The 17,860-nt window shown below is 37.9% G+C and overlaps 1 long non-coding RNA gene across 2 annotated transcripts in view; it reads right to left on the bottom strand.

Annotated features, from left to right (window-relative positions):
* The window catches only part of LOC102074764 (uncharacterized), a 68,544-nt gene that overhangs the window by 37,120 nt on the left and 13,564 nt on the right, over positions 1-17,860 (bottom strand). Inside the window, exons 3-5 of one of the 2 annotated variants that reach the window (XR_012580695.1) lie at positions 16,458-16,684; positions 11,836-15,850; positions 10,279-10,400 (exon numbers count right to left, since the gene is read on the bottom strand). The exons of the other annotated variant lie outside the window; for it this stretch is intronic. This is a non-coding gene — a long non-coding RNA (uncharacterized LOC102074764). The remainder of the gene's footprint in view (positions 1-10,278; positions 10,401-11,835; positions 15,851-16,457; positions 16,685-17,860) is intronic. 2 annotated transcript variants of the gene reach the window in all.

Below are 17,860 nucleotides of genomic sequence, written 5' to 3'. Positions count from 1 at the left end.
CTACTTAAAGGCCCCTGCCCATTGCAGGGAGTTTTAACAGGGTGATTTTTAATGGTCACTTTCAATGAAAACTAGTCTATGATTCTACCATTCCATTCAGAATAATTTAGTATTGTCAGCAAACTACGATACCGAAAAAATTTCTCCTACTCATTTCTAGACAATTTATTAATAGTGGAAACAATGCAGGCCCCAGGAAAAATCCCATGGATACTTTACTGGTAACCTCCTTTCGCTGTGAAAACTGACCATCTATTGCTGACTTCTGTCTCTTTCATTTATCCTTGGACTTAGGTTTTTTAAAATATATAACCTAATATGTTAAATAAACCATTACTCCTTTATCTACAAGCTTATTGATTTCTCTGAAGAATGCTACTACATTTGTGAGGCATGACCTACACTTAAAAATCCATATTGACTCTCTGACAATACACAATATTAATTCCTGCTCACTGGTCCTTCAAAACAGTTATTTACAGTAATCCACCTTCCAAGCTTCTCTAGAACCCTTGGGTGAGCATCATCTATTGCTGTTCATTATTAACAATTTCTTCTGTAACAACTTCTACAGAAATATGGAGTTTAATAACTTCTTGGAAACAATATGCATTTGAGTTTCCCACTCCTTACACATTCACAAGGTTATGGTTATAGCTAGGTAACCAACAGCTAGAGTGAAACCCAGCATAAATTAATGTAGAGAAATGGACATTATCACTTGAGAATATAAAGAATCCAAAAGGACCTTGACTTCTTCAAGACTTATTTTCTACTCTCAAAACTTAAATTTATTCTAACCTAACCTGAAAAGCAACTGTAGAACTAATCCCTGCAGGAATCTCTAAACACAAAACATCAGCCATTGATATAACTTGTCATCCTAAATTTCCAGGTCAAACCTTTTCCTTCCCAGATATGATATAGACCCCAACCATAATCCTACTTATTAAATGGGCAGAGAATTAGTTCTTGCAGCTAAAATGCATTAAAGAGAGTAAGTGTATAGTCACCAAGAGTCTCTCCAAATATCCACCCTTCCCACTCCAATGAACAGGGTATTCTGTAAGGAATAACAGCATTCCCCCTTCATGATGCTAAGCTGCATTCCTACCACTGAAGCCATTCCAGACCCAGTGACAAGCTAGGCTCAATGGGCAATTTCTTCTTAAATACTGCTTTTAACACAAAAAATGAAATTAAACTGAGTGAACATTTCATTAAGAAAAATTGAGATTCATTAGAAAACAACGTTCTTTATAATCTTTTTTGATCCTAAACAGTCCAACAGTGAGCTTGGCAGAAGAGGAAAATTCCCTCTTTTAGGTCATAATGCCACCCTAAAGCTAAGCCTAATTTTCTTTTTTTTTTTTTTTAAGTGACCAATTTGTATAGTAAATCCAATTATAAGGCATTTGTTCCTGATTATGCACACTTTCATCCTATCTCTGCCAGCCTTGCAAAATGCAAGAATAAAAAGGCTTTCTACCTTTTTTTCTGGAAACCTGATTCCAGTCCTAGACCTAAAATTATCATGTACTGTAGAGAGAGGAAGAATCTGTACTGGAATACCTAATATGAAGCATATGCTCCTGCCTACACCATAGTACTCTCTCTGACATGTTTTTTTCCAGTTCCCCAGCCTTATCCCAAGCCTTCCTTAAATGGAAGATGTGTCCAGGAATACTGAAAATAAAATATTTGCTTATGACTACACTAGCTTCCTTCTGAACTCTTCCAAATCCAGCAAAAATCAGACTGGGTACAGCCTTCCTTTCTGATACCTTATCTTTCTCCAGTTCCTAACCAAAAAATTAAAGATATTCACCCCCAGTGATATCTACACTCTTATTCCTGCCAGTCATGTGGATCTGACACAAAAATAGGTTCCTCAAGCCTTCTCCCTTTTTGCTTTTTAATTTCAAATCTAACCTATAGGTTACTTATATCTATACCAGAAGCCTTCTGGAACACTGAACATGTCCATTTCCTTTTTCATTCTTGATGGCCATACAAGTATCTCATTAGAAGATGACGTTTTGAAAACTTATTTTACATTTAAATCCAAACCTACTGTTAGAAAATTATTAATCCAGAATAAAGTTCAAGAACTGGTGAATTAAACCAGAGTGGTATTAAAAGGACTCCTTCAAAAAAAACAAAATCAGTTATAGAACAATAATAAGGCAGTGGGTCAGGTAAAACTCTTATTATATGTACATTTTTGGAAGTCTATAACTAAACTTATAACAGTGAAAAAGTGTTTAGTACTGAACAAGCAATAAGTAATGCCTGCCCCATGAAACTCAGTGTCTAAGAGGATGCTTTGAAGAGGACAGGATGCTGTAGAAGGCTTAGAAGGGCACACTAAGAATGTGATTTCATTGCAGGTATGCTTGACCCATCTGATTAAATAAATGTTAAGAGCAAAGAGATTATTTAACTGATATTGCTAAGTATTAATATGTTTTAAAAAGACAAGAGTTTAAATGAGATAGCAGCATCTGGTATATCAAATTCAGAGGTTAGTTTGCACTTGGAGCACTTGGTAGGCAATCCAAAGATGGGAATGAGAGATAGAGTGGGATGTGAGAACCCCTGTGTATCATCTGTGCTTTTGCTCATTAGATGGAAAAAAGGTACATTATATTCAGCAACATATTTGCGGTTCTGGCACACATTCAACCAGATTCAGCTGTTGCCACATCACTCTGCATTATGCAACCCACAGGGACGACAGAAACCACTGACAAGGTGGATGCAAAAGACTGGACAGTTTTTTACTTTTACTTTTTACTAACTATCTCCAATGCATCTGTCATTCCAGAAATATCCGTTTTTAAAGGGATCTAAAAGAGCATTAAAAGACTGCACTACAAATTGTCTGCAGGCAAAACTGCAAGTGAAAATTTGGACATTTTATGTAAAACCATGGCTACCAAGATTCCATTGCTCCAAGATAACCTAGGTGATAATTTAAAGTGTGGATGAATTACAGACAAATACATCTACAGCTAATGTTATCTTTGAACCAACCTCTTGCTCTGTAGAATTGGCATTTTTCTCAGGAGGTGCACATGTTTTATTACACATAAAATAATTTATAATACTAGAAAGAAAGTAAAGCCAGATTAAACTGGAAAGACAAAAATCCATCCAAACCGCTTTCACTGGATTACTAAGCATTCCCTGGAAGGAAAGCTTCCATGGTCTTGTCAGGAGTGGAAGCAATTTATCACTGAATCCAGCCTTTAGGTATCTGCACAGAAATTCAGATTTCAGAAGCGAGCTCTATGACTTTCTTTTACAGGTTAAAAATACTTGTTAAAGTCATCTAAACTGTTGCTAAGAGAAATGACACATTTGGCAAGGATATGTAAGTGATAGCTGGAGATTCTTGAAAATAAAGTAGATTTGGCTTACAGGTTGTTTTTTTAAACTTCAGAATCGTTAGTAATAGTTACCAATAAAATTCAAATCATTATATAACACAAGTTCAGTATACATTCACCGAAGGACTTCTGTGTCTTCCTCAGAATCTTCCTATGAAGCCACATCAGCTGTGACAAAAATACAGACAAAAATTTAGATGTAAATTCTAAAACCTTTGCAGAAATGTAAGATAAACACGTCCCATGCCGTACATGGGTTTAAGTACAGATTTCCTCTTGCAATAGGGAACACTGAGCCAAACTCAGCTCTTCACAGCTCTCTACACCAGTGTACCTTGGGTGCTTGCCATTCAGATTGCTCTTAACATACTCTGGAATAGGTGTGCTGGGATTTAGATCTTATCAGGCTATATTGGCATAAGAACATGACTAGAAACCAACTTCACAGGTTATGCATATCTATGAAATCCTTAAGGAAATGAGAAGTTTGATTTTTTTTTTTCTGCATTGTTTGGAAGAGAAATTTGATGCTACTCTATACTGCTAAATGGTACTATAGAAGTATGGAGCCAATGACTTAATACAAATTAAATTGTTACTTCAAACCGTAAGAGAAGTTCTAAACCACTCCTTTTCTAGAAGTACATAACTATTCCCACCAGCTTCCCCTGGGTTTCCTCGATGGTTTATGAGCTCCCTGTTGGAGTATAAAATGATCATGTACAATATTCTGAAGCTCAAGAGCAGTCCTGTAAGTGGGTTTCTAGCACTAACATCTCAGACATTCCTTTGCATTCTTAAGTGTTATATATTTCTTAATATAAGGGGAAAAAAAAGCCTTGATCTTGTTCTCTAAACACTGTTGTCAGTCCAAAACAGCTCCAAAATCTTTAATAGAAAGAGAGGAGTATTGCTTGGGATTTTCATGCGTTCAGATGCCAAACTTCTTTAAGAACCTTTGCATTAGTTGTAGCCATGACCTCAGCTAACCCAAAGAAAGCCACAGGCATGTCTCCTTTCCCTATTGGCAGCTACTTTAATTGGCAGGTTCACAATGAGGACTTTTGTTTGCATCCTAAACATGCACAGCACGATTAAAATGTTTAATATTTTCATCCTCAAAGTGCAGCAATCAATATGTTGGGTTTTTAACAGGCCAAGTCATTACACATTTAAATAGCATCATTCAAGCCCTTAAGGAACTTGTTTTACAAGGACTCAAAAGGTTGCCTATTGAAAATTATATAGATTTAACTCAGTTTAAAAATAGACATTTTGTTTGTTTTCCATTCAGTTGCTCTACTATTTGATGCTCTTTTCTTGCACACGTAGTCTCTGAGTATTTTACTACCCCCTGCTGTATGGAAAGAAAACTGTGCGATAGCTGTGGACTGTGCTACTAACACCTCCTGAGGGCTCCCCATCAGCTGGAACACCAAGGAGATGCACTCAGACTGGCTGGAGATACAGGGCTCTGTGTGGGTCATCACATGAAGTTCCTAGTGGCTGTGGTGTGGGTAATAGAGAACAAAGTTTTCTTGACAGCTCCAAGGTTGTAGAGTGCTAGAGGAGCACCGCAGTTTCTGGGTTTATGCAGTGCATATCCTCATGTTTCCCAAGCAACTAAAAGTGCTTTGCGAAGCAATGAGTCAGATGCTGCTTGTGCAGCAACCACACACAGGGATTTATGTTTTCAGGAACTGTGTGTCCAAGAGCAGGATATTCTTATATAGGTCTCTGGCACTAAACCTGTTGGGCAGCCACTGAATTAGACAGAACACCTCTAAAGCTGTGTGAGCAACATTTGGTGTACTACTGTGTACCAGCACAACCCACATAATATTCACTCACTTCAGCTGCTATATTACATGAACAAACTCTACACTTTCAACCCAGATGAACTGCCTCCCTTGCTAAAGGGCATAACATTAGATTGCCTTCCACACTTGCACAAGAAAATACACATTCCACATGCAATTTGTAGGAAAAAAAAAGTGCGCACTCAAATTTTGCTCACCCATCATGAGAACCCAAAGAACATTTCTCCTCCATTTTCTTAAAGAAGCAATTTGCCAGAAAATCTCCTTATTTTCTAACATCAGTTCCCCATGCGGAAGAAAAGAGGTTTGTGCTCATTGGCATTTCCTCTCTCACTACTGTTCACACTGGGTTAACCTCAAGTTCACAGAGGGTAAATTTGTTTCAGATTGAGAATCCCCTGATATCAAGGCTGGCTGGTGGCTGGTTCACCATTACCCTGTCCCACCTGCCTTGCTTAGCAGCAAGGTGGTCTGTTCCTGGACTCCCCAGCTCTTTGTCCTGCCTGGTAGGTAAGCCTGGCTTTTTCAGCGTTTCCAAATCCACTGAGACTTTCCAAGATCAGATTTAGGGATGTTTAACACATGCCTTACTGAAAACATCACATACTTGTATTCTTTTCTAATTTTGGATGCACATTATCATTATTAGAAATTATAAAGTTGCCTATGAAAGAGGAAGTACATTTCTCACACTACTATTTGCCATTGACTGCAAGGATGGTTTGCACAACTTAGCTGGTAGCCTTGAGAATAATAAATTAGGAATATTTTTTCCATATTAAACTGAAGCACCATAAAAAAATGGTTTTTTAAAGGTAACAGAGGTTGGACTGTAACCTAGCATCAGGCTGGAATAATGGTAATTGAATATATGCATTCCCCAGCAGTGGAACAAGTCCCAAATGGGAACTCCCAGAGTTTCAATTCAATGAAACGAGGAAATTACCTGCTCCAAAACATTTGCTCCACCAGTCCTTTCCTGCAAAACATTTGCTCCACCAGTCCTTTCCTGGTCTGTGTCAAAACTGATGCACATCTAGTGATAGACAAAAAGTCTGCCAGGCCTTCAGTGCTGTTTACAGTCAAACACTGCCTGCACAGGAGACAGAGAGCAGCTTGGCACTGCCTGTTCATCCCCATCACCTCTGACAACAGGCTTAGGCAGAAAGAGAAAGCAGCCCCTTACAGTCACTTGTTCCTTTGGGTGAGCTGGGACCTTAGTCAATAAACCATTTCTGTTGCCTTGGCACAGTGCCTCTGTGTCTGTGTAAGCCACCACTGCACCACCCTCCCTTCAGGGCAGGCCATTTGCAAAGGGCACGCAGCAATTCATGCACAGCTTCCACCACTGCGGCAAAAGGAGCTCAGCAGGTAGACACAGACACCAGCCCAAATCTCCTTCCAGACCCTAAAACAGAACTGGTAATCCTTGTACCTTGGGTGCCCTGATGACATCCGGCACTTCAGGTGCCAGCGGATGATACATGTGCAACAGGCAGGGGCTATATAACATATGGTGTGGAAGAGATGGATTAGCCAGACAGTTTCACACAGCCAGCTCTTTGTAAATCCAGTCATGTCCAGCACAACCGATTTCTCTAAATTCCTATTAACAATTCTTTTAAGAAATAATTCATTTAACTTATTTTGCTGTGATGTCAAATACTTTATTTGATGAATTTTTTTTTTTAATTTAATATTTTTCAGACTGTTCAGCTAGCTCAAAAAATACAAATGCCTTATTCTGTCTTCACTTCTTTTAACTCACTTCCCATTTCAGGAAAAAAAAAAATCAAGACTAAACATCTACCAAATGTTATTCCTCTTCAACTGAATGTGACGGATGGTCTGACGATCACATAAAAATTAAACAAAAAGTGCATTGTTCCCTTCCAGATTTTTCAGCTGGTGTAAATCAACATAGCTTCACTGATGCCAAGTTGCAGAGATGTACATCAATTGAGAATCTTGCCCTTCATCTTCAGAGGGAGAGATTTCACCTACAGTTTAGTTTCTCTGTCTTTCTAGGCTTAGGAAAACCACAACCTACTTTCCTTTCATGCTCTGCATATCACCATAAATAATCCGTTTTGGTTTAAGTTCATTACTTCTCCTAACCTCAGAAGAGGTATTGTGGAGAAGGCACAGAACAGATGTGATTGGTCAGCCACTCTGTCCAAGACTGTCTGGCTAAGATCCACATATTGTCGTTACTCAGCATTGCAGTTCTGACCTGTGAAATACATCTTTAGCAAAGATAAATACGGGCAAGCTTTGCTCACTCTTGGGTGTCCATTGATAAGGTCCCATGGTGCGATTAAATCTGTAAAAACTTCGTATCAAAATGAAATAATTTTTATTTAATCTGAAATGCAGTCCTGAAGGTACTATTATTTCCCTTTCAGTTTGATCCTTCTAGCTCCTTTATTCCGTCTCCCTGAAAAACAGAGGAGCCCAGCTACAGCAGGGACCAGGTATCCTCCTCTGACCACTGAGAAGTTGCACACTTGAGAGGAAAGGAGCCTTGAAAAGGTACAGATCTAGGATTTTCAGGCTTCCAAAGCCCCTTGCTCAGGGTGCCTCAAGCCCAGGCAAAAATGTAACTGCAGCCCAGACTCAGAAACACATCTGCATCACCATTCCACTTCTCCAAAGGATCTGGAGAGACCCAGCCCTTGAACAATCTCTGAAATGCTGCTCCAGAATTTTCCCCGCACTGGCTGTAGCACCATTGGTTGTTTGTCTTCCCTCAACCTTCCCTGCCTCCCTCGCCATGATCCTTTTTTCTTTCCCATTTTCAACCGCAGTCCCTCCCAAACCAGACTAATGAAAGTTTTGTTTTCATTATATAAGCCCAGTTCATAATCAAATACATTTTAAAAAATAAAAAAAAACTGGGGGACTGACAAGACATGCGTCTACCATCACCCCATATCCAAACACTGAGGTTTGAACTTGGCTCAGACATCTCTGAAAATGCCAAATGTGGATTTCCACAAGCACAGGGAAATGGATCCACAGCTGATGTAAACAGAATAAAGGTGCATTGCTCAAAGTTGCCTAGCAAACACATGGAGTAAACTGTAGAGGAGAAGCAAGTTGCAGACTTCAGCCTGACAAATTCTTACATACCTGTTTAACATTAAGCAAGAGTTCTACCTTCAAATGGGACACTCACAAGGTTAAAGGTAAGTAGTTGCCTAAGAACTTGAAGAACAGAAGTCTCAGTCCTGTAAGGTTTTTCATGCTGAAAACTAACCCACATGTAGACCTTAGATATTCCTGCAGTAATTCAAATCAGGCAACACCAGACAAACTTCTTTTTTTGTTTTAATTGGTTTTGAGGGTAACATTAAAAACACATTAGCTCCCCTGTAATAGAATTCAACTGATTTGCTTAAGTTTACCAGTGCAAGTGAAAACAGAACAGAACTCAAGGGATCATTCAGGATAAATTACCAAGGGAAAAAATGCAAAATTTAGGATTTCTCACAGGGTTTTAATGGAGGATCAGATTTACATGGCAAGCACTCTATCTGGCTGCAGGGTGTCTGGCCACAGACAAAACAAACGCCAAGTCACCTCTTGTCCCAAGGATCTGACAAATTTGGACAACAAAGCACACTGGCAGCCCCCTGGAAGCTTTCAGATGTTTTAATGCCATTGGGATGTAGCATCCAGTGCAGACATTATTAGAAGCACAGCAGTTGCATTCCCACCTCCACGATGTCCAGCATATGCTGGGTTCTGGCATTGCTCATGGCAAGGGAATTGGTGAGTTCACAACTTGCCAGGTCATGTCTTCACTGCAGCAGAAAACTCAACTATGAGCATGTCAGGATGAGAAAAGTCAATACAAAGGAAATGTGGGGATGGGATGGGATGGGATGGGATGGGATGGGATGGGATGGGATGGGATGGGATGGGATGGGATGGGATGGGATGGGATGGGATGGGACGGGATGGGATGGGATGAGATGAGATGGGATGGGATGGGATGGGATGGGATGGGGGGGGGGGGATGAATGGAGAAATAAGGAACATAATTTATGGAGAATAAAAGATGCTTAAAACATCAGCTTTCCCTGATGTTTTTCCCTTTCCCTGAAGACTACAATTCTCTTTGTCTTTGGGGTGCTACTCTTGGTTTTCTGTTTGTGCTGTTTGGAGTTTTTTGATATTGTTACGTCTAATTTTGCTTCAGTGCACTCTTCTATATGGTAATAAAATTCTTGGGCATTGTTCATTGCTGAAAATTATTTTATGGAAGAAGGAGACTGCAAGAAGCACAATTCCTATCACACAATAAGGAAAACTCTCCCAATAGGTCTCTGTTCATGATAATATACTATCGGAAAGAAAAGACTACAAACAGCAGGATAATAAATAGCATGTGCAAAATGTACAGTACTGTAAATACACTACAGGGACTACTTACAGAGCATCTTCCACTCCATAAGCATCATCAACCATCTTCTGTGGTTTGGCACATCAAATAGTTGCTATGTACTGTACCATTTTAAAAGCATTGCAAATCCTTGGCTGGACACCAAGCAAATGCTGTACATTACATTGTCAATTGTTGCCTTGCATATTCAATGTCTGAGCTCACCTCCCTCCACAGTTAAATGTGTAGGAAAACCAATAAAATTCTTTATATTTATTTCCAGTGACATATTATTAAATGGGTCTGTCATGCTGACAAATGATTTCTCTTTAAGGGGAAGTCTCAAAGCAAATCTACTCCATTAGGAGACAATGACTTCAAAATTCTATTGCAGAATCAATTCTGTTATTCTGTTAAAGAACAAGTTGGGTAAGGTCCATTATCTGAGGAGCAACATAGGCTTTCTGTACTGCTGTGGATGGACAGACATACAAGCAAACCTTATGCATTCCTTAAATACAACACTGAGGAAAAACACACTACACATTTATTAATAAATGTTTCACTAATGTAGATACATACTGTAGATAGAGCCATCTGCACACATAAGGTAAGGGAAGAGAGAGAAGAAATTGCAGGCAGGCAATTTCTGGGACAAAAAAAAACCTGGGAAATTTACCCTTGCAAGAGGCTTGACTGGGCCAGAAGATCATATTCTAGAGCAGCTCCCAATAATAAAGATGCATCAGTTCATCCTCTCCCATCAGGCTGGACAACCTCCAAGGGTTTTCTCACTCCTGCCTGCCTCGAGCACATAAAAAAAATCAGCACAGTAACACAGGTTGCAGATTGTGATATCATGCAGATTCCAGCAGAGAGAAGAGGAATTGCCAGCTTACTGAGTACAACCTAGATATCAGGAGGTATCCATCATGAGCAGGAACCAGATTCTGGGATGTTGTCAAGTGACCCTAGATCTGATCAGTAAAAGGAGATTGGAAAAGTTCACCCTCACTGCAGGGTGATCAGGGTTCCATGATCCAATGTGTCCAATCTCTTATCAGCACATCTGATATTGTCTTACCAACTCTGAAAGATATTTTCTTACCAGCTCTAAATGACTTTCACTAGTGGTCTGGCCTGGATTAAAGCTGGAACCTGCAGCAAGAAGACTTTCAAGCATCAATCCTTTGGGATTAATTTCAAATTAATCCCAAACTTTTTAGTCTGTACTTTTTTTAAAGTAAATTTTCTGTGAATAATAATGAATTTGCAGAAATTCAAGGAGGTGTATACCAAGAGTACTTCTTCATTTCTAAAATGAAGAAATACATTCCAGATTTCATTCTTAAAAACAGTATCAGGAAAGAAAAACATGTACAGCATGCATGAGGATGATACAGGAACTAATATTATTGCTATTATATGTCAGTCATAATGTCACTAAAAACCTTATGAGTTTTCATGGATTTGAGTCTGTATGGAAACTGCACTTATTATGAACTCCTTTTAAAATACAATTATTTAGCATATTACAGTTTCTCTTAAATCACTGAGGTTTTTTTTTCTGGAATACATTCAAATGTAATAATAACAGCCCCCACAGTTCAGCACAAAAGTTTAGGATTTTGTACTCTATTATGACAGAGGACACATCTAAGTATTACATTAGCAAAGTGTTTGCCTTACTATGCTGAAATTATATCAGTGAAGAATACATGCTCTAGGGCATCTAGCTGTCTCTGTTTGTCCTCCATGACAATCTCTCATCAGAAAGTGCATCCCTAGCAAGTGCATTTCTGGAGCATTAAGTTATCTGTATCCTGTGTGATATAAATTCTTTCCTTAAGGTCAGCTGAAATGTAAATTCTGCCCTGCCCCTCAGACTCTATTTAGATCTTCAGAAAACACTGTATTTGTCAAAATATCTCCTTGTAGAAATGTGGCCAACTCTATTTACATGTTGATACTTATGCACCAAGGACTGATACCAAATCTTGGTTTGAGTTATTTAACCCAAGGAAAGGAGCCAGTCTATCCCTGTTTCATCAGAAGATTGATTACCAATGGCCACTTGCCAATGCTAAACTGATCCAATTTGAGAATAGATTTCAAGTCCAGACAGTTTTTTCAGGAGATTGTTTTCTTCTGTGCCAGGTTTCCGCTCCAAAAAATATACGAATTTCCAAAGTTCAGAGCTGTAATGATAAGTTATAAATTCAGAATCAAATATTACCTGACTCTGCAATGCGTGACTGAAGCTGCAAATAAAAAGGTAAAAATAAAATTAAAAGTGTAAATAGATTTGCACTAATTTTTTGACTTAATTTTTGACTGAAAGTCACCTCAAATCAAGTCAGCACTGAACCCTAATAACAGCCCATGTCTAGTGAATGTCTGCTTTTTAATATATGTTTTATGTATATATTTCACATATGTTTTATGTATATATTTCACATGTCTTAAGCATGTTAGTGACTTCCATATTCTTTTGAAAATGACTTCTTATTTCAGTCACTCAATATGTCAATAACTATTCAGAATTTCTGAGAGTGGGACAGTAGCCCTCAACCACATACTAGCTTCTCTATAGTCCTTCTGTAGGCAATTTTCCAGAAAGGCTTTGGCTCCCCAAAAGCCCACAGTCTTTGCTAAAAAGCAGGAAATAAAACCAACAACGTGAGACTGCTACAAGTAAGACAAAGAAAACTTTGAAGATCACTAAATTTGAGATCCCAAAAGACATCTGATTGTATAACAGAGGCCACAGAGTTTCATCCAGGTACTTTTGCACTGAGCCATATAATTTCTGTTTGAACAAAATATATCCTCCGTAAAGGCATTTTGTCTTATTTAGAAATGTCAAGAGAGAAAGAATTCACTTCTGGGTAGTTTGTTCCAGTGGTTTACGCCAACAGTATTTCCAGAGCCTACAGAACGAAGAGATATTTTTTGCACTTATATAATTCCAGTTCTCATCTCTGCAGACAGAAATTCATTAATATCAACAGACTTCAGCCATCACTGATTTAAGCCAAAAACTTTAAGTTTCATTGTCTGTCTTTACTTTTAATATAATCAAACTTTTTTTTTCATGCCAAGAATCCCCAAGATGTTTACTTGTTTGACAGGGAGTAGGAAGAGGTGGACCAATTTCCTATGCTGAATTGTTTCAATTGGAAAAGCACTGAGGATGCTTGGGTGTGTAGAGAGCAGGGAAAATATGGATCTTCAAAAAATTACTCAAAAAGGCATGGTCATTTATTGTTGGCAAAAGAACTCATGATGGGGCAGGTACAGCCTGGAAAGAAAGTCAAGCATTTGCTAAAGAACTGAATGATCTAGGTGATGAGTTTAGCATGGACCAAGGAACACAGAGGGTGGTTGTTCTCAATGCAAGATCACCCTTTTCCTCTGCTTTGGAAATGCCTTCCCACCAACCCACTTAGGTGAACTGATTTTGTAGTGTCTTCAATTAATTCTTGCAACCACTTTCTTCATTCATTCCATGGTAAACATGGTCAGAGTCTCCTCAGGTATTTGCAATAAAGCTGGTGCAGTGAATGGCTCTGTGGGGTGGGTTCATCATCATTGCAGTCTGCAGTCACTGCAAGCACTCCTAACTCCAAACCTCCACAGATGCAGCCAGCTTCTGCTTGTCTCTCACAGCCAGCCTCCTAGCAAACAAATGGAAATGGCTCTGCTTTCCTGCAAAGAAGCACAGAGTAACAGTCCTTCACATCAGCCAAAAGCTCCAGTTCAGCTGAGGAGGGAAAGAGTTAAAGTTTGGATGGGACTTGCAGTTAAAATTTGGATGGGATATAAGAAAGGGAACACAGGGAAGCAAAGGTTCATGAACAAGAATAGCTGGAATGAAGAAAAAAACATGAGAGGAATTAATAAAAAATTATGTAACAGGCAATGTCATCTTCACCAAAGTTTTGTGGATACTCCTGAAAAGCACCCTATTGTAGGCTACAATGTTGTTCTTTTAGATTTTATATATAACAGGGTAACATCCCTTTGGGGTCTTTCTGGAGCACAAGAGAATGCTGCTAGAAGGTGTCCCATGTATCGGTTCAAGAAGAAACTTAATAGGGAAACCAGTATTGCAAACACAGGCTCCACCCTGTCTATCATGGAAGCAGTGTTATTAGTCATTTCTCCTGGCACGTCATTATTCTGTTCTGCTGGGAATATGTATGGGGAAAGCAACTTTAAACACCTGAACTGCCACTCTACTAAATAAATCTCACAAAAAATTAACAAAATCTCTTACATAAGCTAAATTGCATTTTCCCATTCTTCATAAGAGCAAACCTTGAAAACTTTCATTTTAGGTCTAGCCTCTGTCTATGCTTTGGCGTTAAGAGAAATACGAGGAACAACCTAATGTCGAATGTAAAATCAATACTTGGAACTCCAGAAATTTCCTTGCCATTTAGCCTTTAGACACAAGATGGCAGCAAGAAATTCATTTCAAGCATTTGCTCCCAGTAGCTCAGCATTACCTGGCAGTAATTGTTTAAGATATGGGTTTGTGGGCTTGGTTGTTGTGAGTACTTGATGGCATCCACAAACACTCGTGCCCTCACACCCTTCCCCTAACACCCATGGCCCTGAACTCTGCTGTCAGGTCTTGTTATAATGACCAAATATTTATTGTACTGCATACCCAACTGTGCACAAAAATACTTCTATGGCAAACAGTGTAGTTAAGGTGTGTCAAGCACAGCCCTTCTAGTGGACATAAATCAGTGGCACACTCATTCATTATGTCCTGCTTTATTAAGTGGCCCTTTGTTCCTATTCTTTCCTACTGTGATATTTTTCCTTTCTCATAATCTTAGCTTTTAGGATCTAGACTCTTTAGCAGCCCTGAATATTTCCATCTTTCTTTTTTTTCTTTAGATTTCTCAGACTTGTGATGTTTTAGAATACATCTGATCCAAAGTACCAGCTTTAGATCTGTTCAAGAAAGATTTTGCATATTTCTAAATATTCTATGTCAGAGGGAATTTCTGCCCTTTAAATTCAAACGAAAAGTGGGGTTTTCCATTACACAGGAAAATTATCTAATGATGAATGAACAGTTGAAAAATTCAGATTAGTCTACAACTCAAAAAGTTCCTTAGCATTTATGAAGCATTCACAACTTTTGTTGACAAGACAAACTGCTCCAAGGACTTCTATGAACAATGGAGTGCTCTAAAATTAAAAGTTTTGAACCAAACTTGCCACCTACAACCTGTAACAGATTCAGATACTCTGTGGATCAAAGGAACTTACATATAATACACACACACCATAATACCTCATATGAATTAAATAATAAAGTAAGTTAAAGAGAAGCCGGGGCATTCCCTCAAATAAGGCAACATTCTGGAGCAACATTCCTCATTTTGCAAACAAGCCAGAGCTACACAGACATTGCTTCACCTAATGCTGAAATAACATGACTATAACACATTAAGTGAAATGTTTTAAAATATAGGAAACTCTAATAAAGGTACCCATATACATATCTGGTTTTATCCATTCACATCCTAATTGATCAAACTTCCTTGTAGAGAAGCCACTGATTTTAATTACACAGCCCATAAATGATGTATGCCTGTCTACTTTAGTACATATTCTCATTGTCTTTCTTTAAATCATTTTCCTCAGACTGTTAGCAATTGCTTTTTTCAAGTGTCTTGTTAAAACAGGACTGTCTGATTTGGCTTGATAATACATATTTAATCCTTTAATATCTCAAAATAAATATTCTGGTTCATAGTAGCAAGACATTGCACTTGACATTACAAGGACACGCAGCTATTATATCATCTTGTTTGGGAAACATGTGATACACAAGTATACAGAAAATTTGGCCCTTTGTTTAAACCTTGTAAGAGTTCCTTTCCCCTCAGAAATACATATTTGCCTTCCAAAAAAAACATCTCACAAGATTAATGAATATTCCCTTTGTTAAAAACTTTCATATTCTCTGGTCAAGAGGAACTATGTCCAGCTAGTAATTAATCTGCACTCTGGTTCAAGGACAGAATTATTTACTTACAAACTTGGAATGCCGGAGATTGAAAACACATTTTTATCAGGATACTGACAATACTGAGAGTTGAGGTGAGGTCTGAGGAACTCAGATGAAATTCTTAAAATATTTACCACAAAGTATCTTCAATTATTGACCATTTTTAGCACAGAAGTTTTCACTGAGGATCAGGATGTCGGTCTCAAACTAAATAAACCTAAAATGAGCCACAAAATTACATTAATTTTTTTGCTGGAAGTAGTCCTGATGTTCCCACAAATACTAAAAATATGTGCAGCATGTATTGTCTGTTTAAATGGAAATCAATTCTTCTTTTCTTCAGGAATATTATTTCTAGCATAACATTTTAGAGACCCTGCACTTATTCTTTTCTATTCACAAAGTTCAGAATATGTTCTAATTTGACCTGCATTTGAATAGCTGAAGACTGAATTGCATTTTTAACTTTTGCAGATAGGAATTCCTATTTTAAGAACATTTGTTTTTATCTGCTATATACAGAGTTCCCTTCAGAAAACAAGCACTGCAGGAGCAAAAATCTCTCTCCCACCAATCTAATTACAGCAAACAGACTCCCAGGGCCAAAACTTCACACCCCACTGTCTTCCTGAAAGATTTTGTCATGACCTGAAATCTTTACACCTTCTTCTGGTGAACTACAGGCAAAAGATGGAAGCAGAGATATAAATTTTATTTGTCATCCTGGGAGAAAAAATCCTGGCACTTTCAGTAAATTTCTGCCCAATTTCAAGGTGAGTGAGATTTTTGATGAATCTCCTTAAGCTGCAAGGAGAAGCACAGACCTGTCACAGGGATGCCTCACATGGAGTAACTGTGGGACAGTTTTCCACTGACGCAGCACAAATCAGAGAAGAACCAGAGCCAAAAGGTTCAGCTGGAAGAGTAGAAAGCTGTGTCTGATCTTTCCTCATTGTCACCTGCTGAGTGTAGAAGTCTCAGCATCCAGGGTTCCAGCAGTCCCCCAGTTCTGCGCTTGGTGCAGAGCCTTCCTCCACTGAAGCTGGCAGATCTGAATTGCAGCAGAATGCAGCTTCAAATTACATAATTTATAAAGCCAGCCAAAATAATGCAAAATTAATAGTTTGTTTCCTTCCCCATGAATTTATAAACAAATACCCCTTGAAAATGTTTAAATATTGTTTATAAGTGCTTTCCACAAATGCTCAAGCAATCATATGGTACAAATGCTATATATATCAGTGAGCTTCTGAACTGATGCACAAGTATTCATAGAAACCATATTTTAAAGCTTCATGATGAACAATGGTGCCAGGCACTCAAAAATTTATCCAATGTTTTAGCAAAAGCCATCTTTAACATGCACCAGAAATTAAACACTTAGAATTACACTTGAGTTTCAAATTTATCTGAATCAATACTCCCAGGGAAATTATCAATAACAATCTTTTTTTAATTATAAAATTCGTTAAATCTGAATAATGAATAATTCAAAATATCTGCTTTGTTCTTAAAATGTAGTGAAGTAAAGTGAGAATCTACATTTATCAAATAAATTATTCATTGCAAGATTAGTCATTCTGTTCTGCCAATACACATCACACAAACAGATTCAATTACTAGAATTATGGCTTGAGAAGAAACCTTGTCTGATCTTATCTTACAGTTTCAGCAAAATCACTTAGTCAAACATAGGACTTCAACACGAAGGCTATCATTAGGATAATGTCACATATCAAAGAAAATAAATGTAGGCTGAAGAAACCACTTAACCTAACAAATCTTCAAATGAAAACAAATAATGTAGCTTAAAAAATAAGTCATTTGACACCAGTGAAATAATAGGCTGTTCTAGAAAGAAAAGGGTATTATAAATTTTTGAAGAAAAAGATAGTTATTAGAGAGTATAAATTTTATCAGCACAACATTTTTGAAGACTGATATGAAATTTTGCAAGAAAGTAGGAGTCTTTAATTTGGATTGCAGCCTGATTTGGATTGCAGTTACTTTAGAAACCATGACACAAAGAAGCTTTTAATATTAGCTATTCAAATGCTTTTGTCCCATTCTAGTACATCTAGTGAATCAGGTTCATAGTACAGATAACCTGCAACACAGCTACATAAAACTATTTTGCTAGAAAACAGAGATTTCAATCAATTCAATACATATTAAATATGAAAACAAGAATAATTTTTAAACTATGTGACATTAGAAATATATGATA

Source organism: Zonotrichia albicollis, chromosome 6, assembly GCF_047830755.1.
Source record: "Zonotrichia albicollis isolate bZonAlb1 chromosome 6, bZonAlb1.hap1, whole genome shotgun sequence".
NCBI classification, from domain to species: Eukaryota; Metazoa; Chordata; class Aves; order Passeriformes; family Passerellidae; genus Zonotrichia; species Zonotrichia albicollis.
This window is presented reverse-complemented; position numbering and strand designations above follow the sequence as displayed.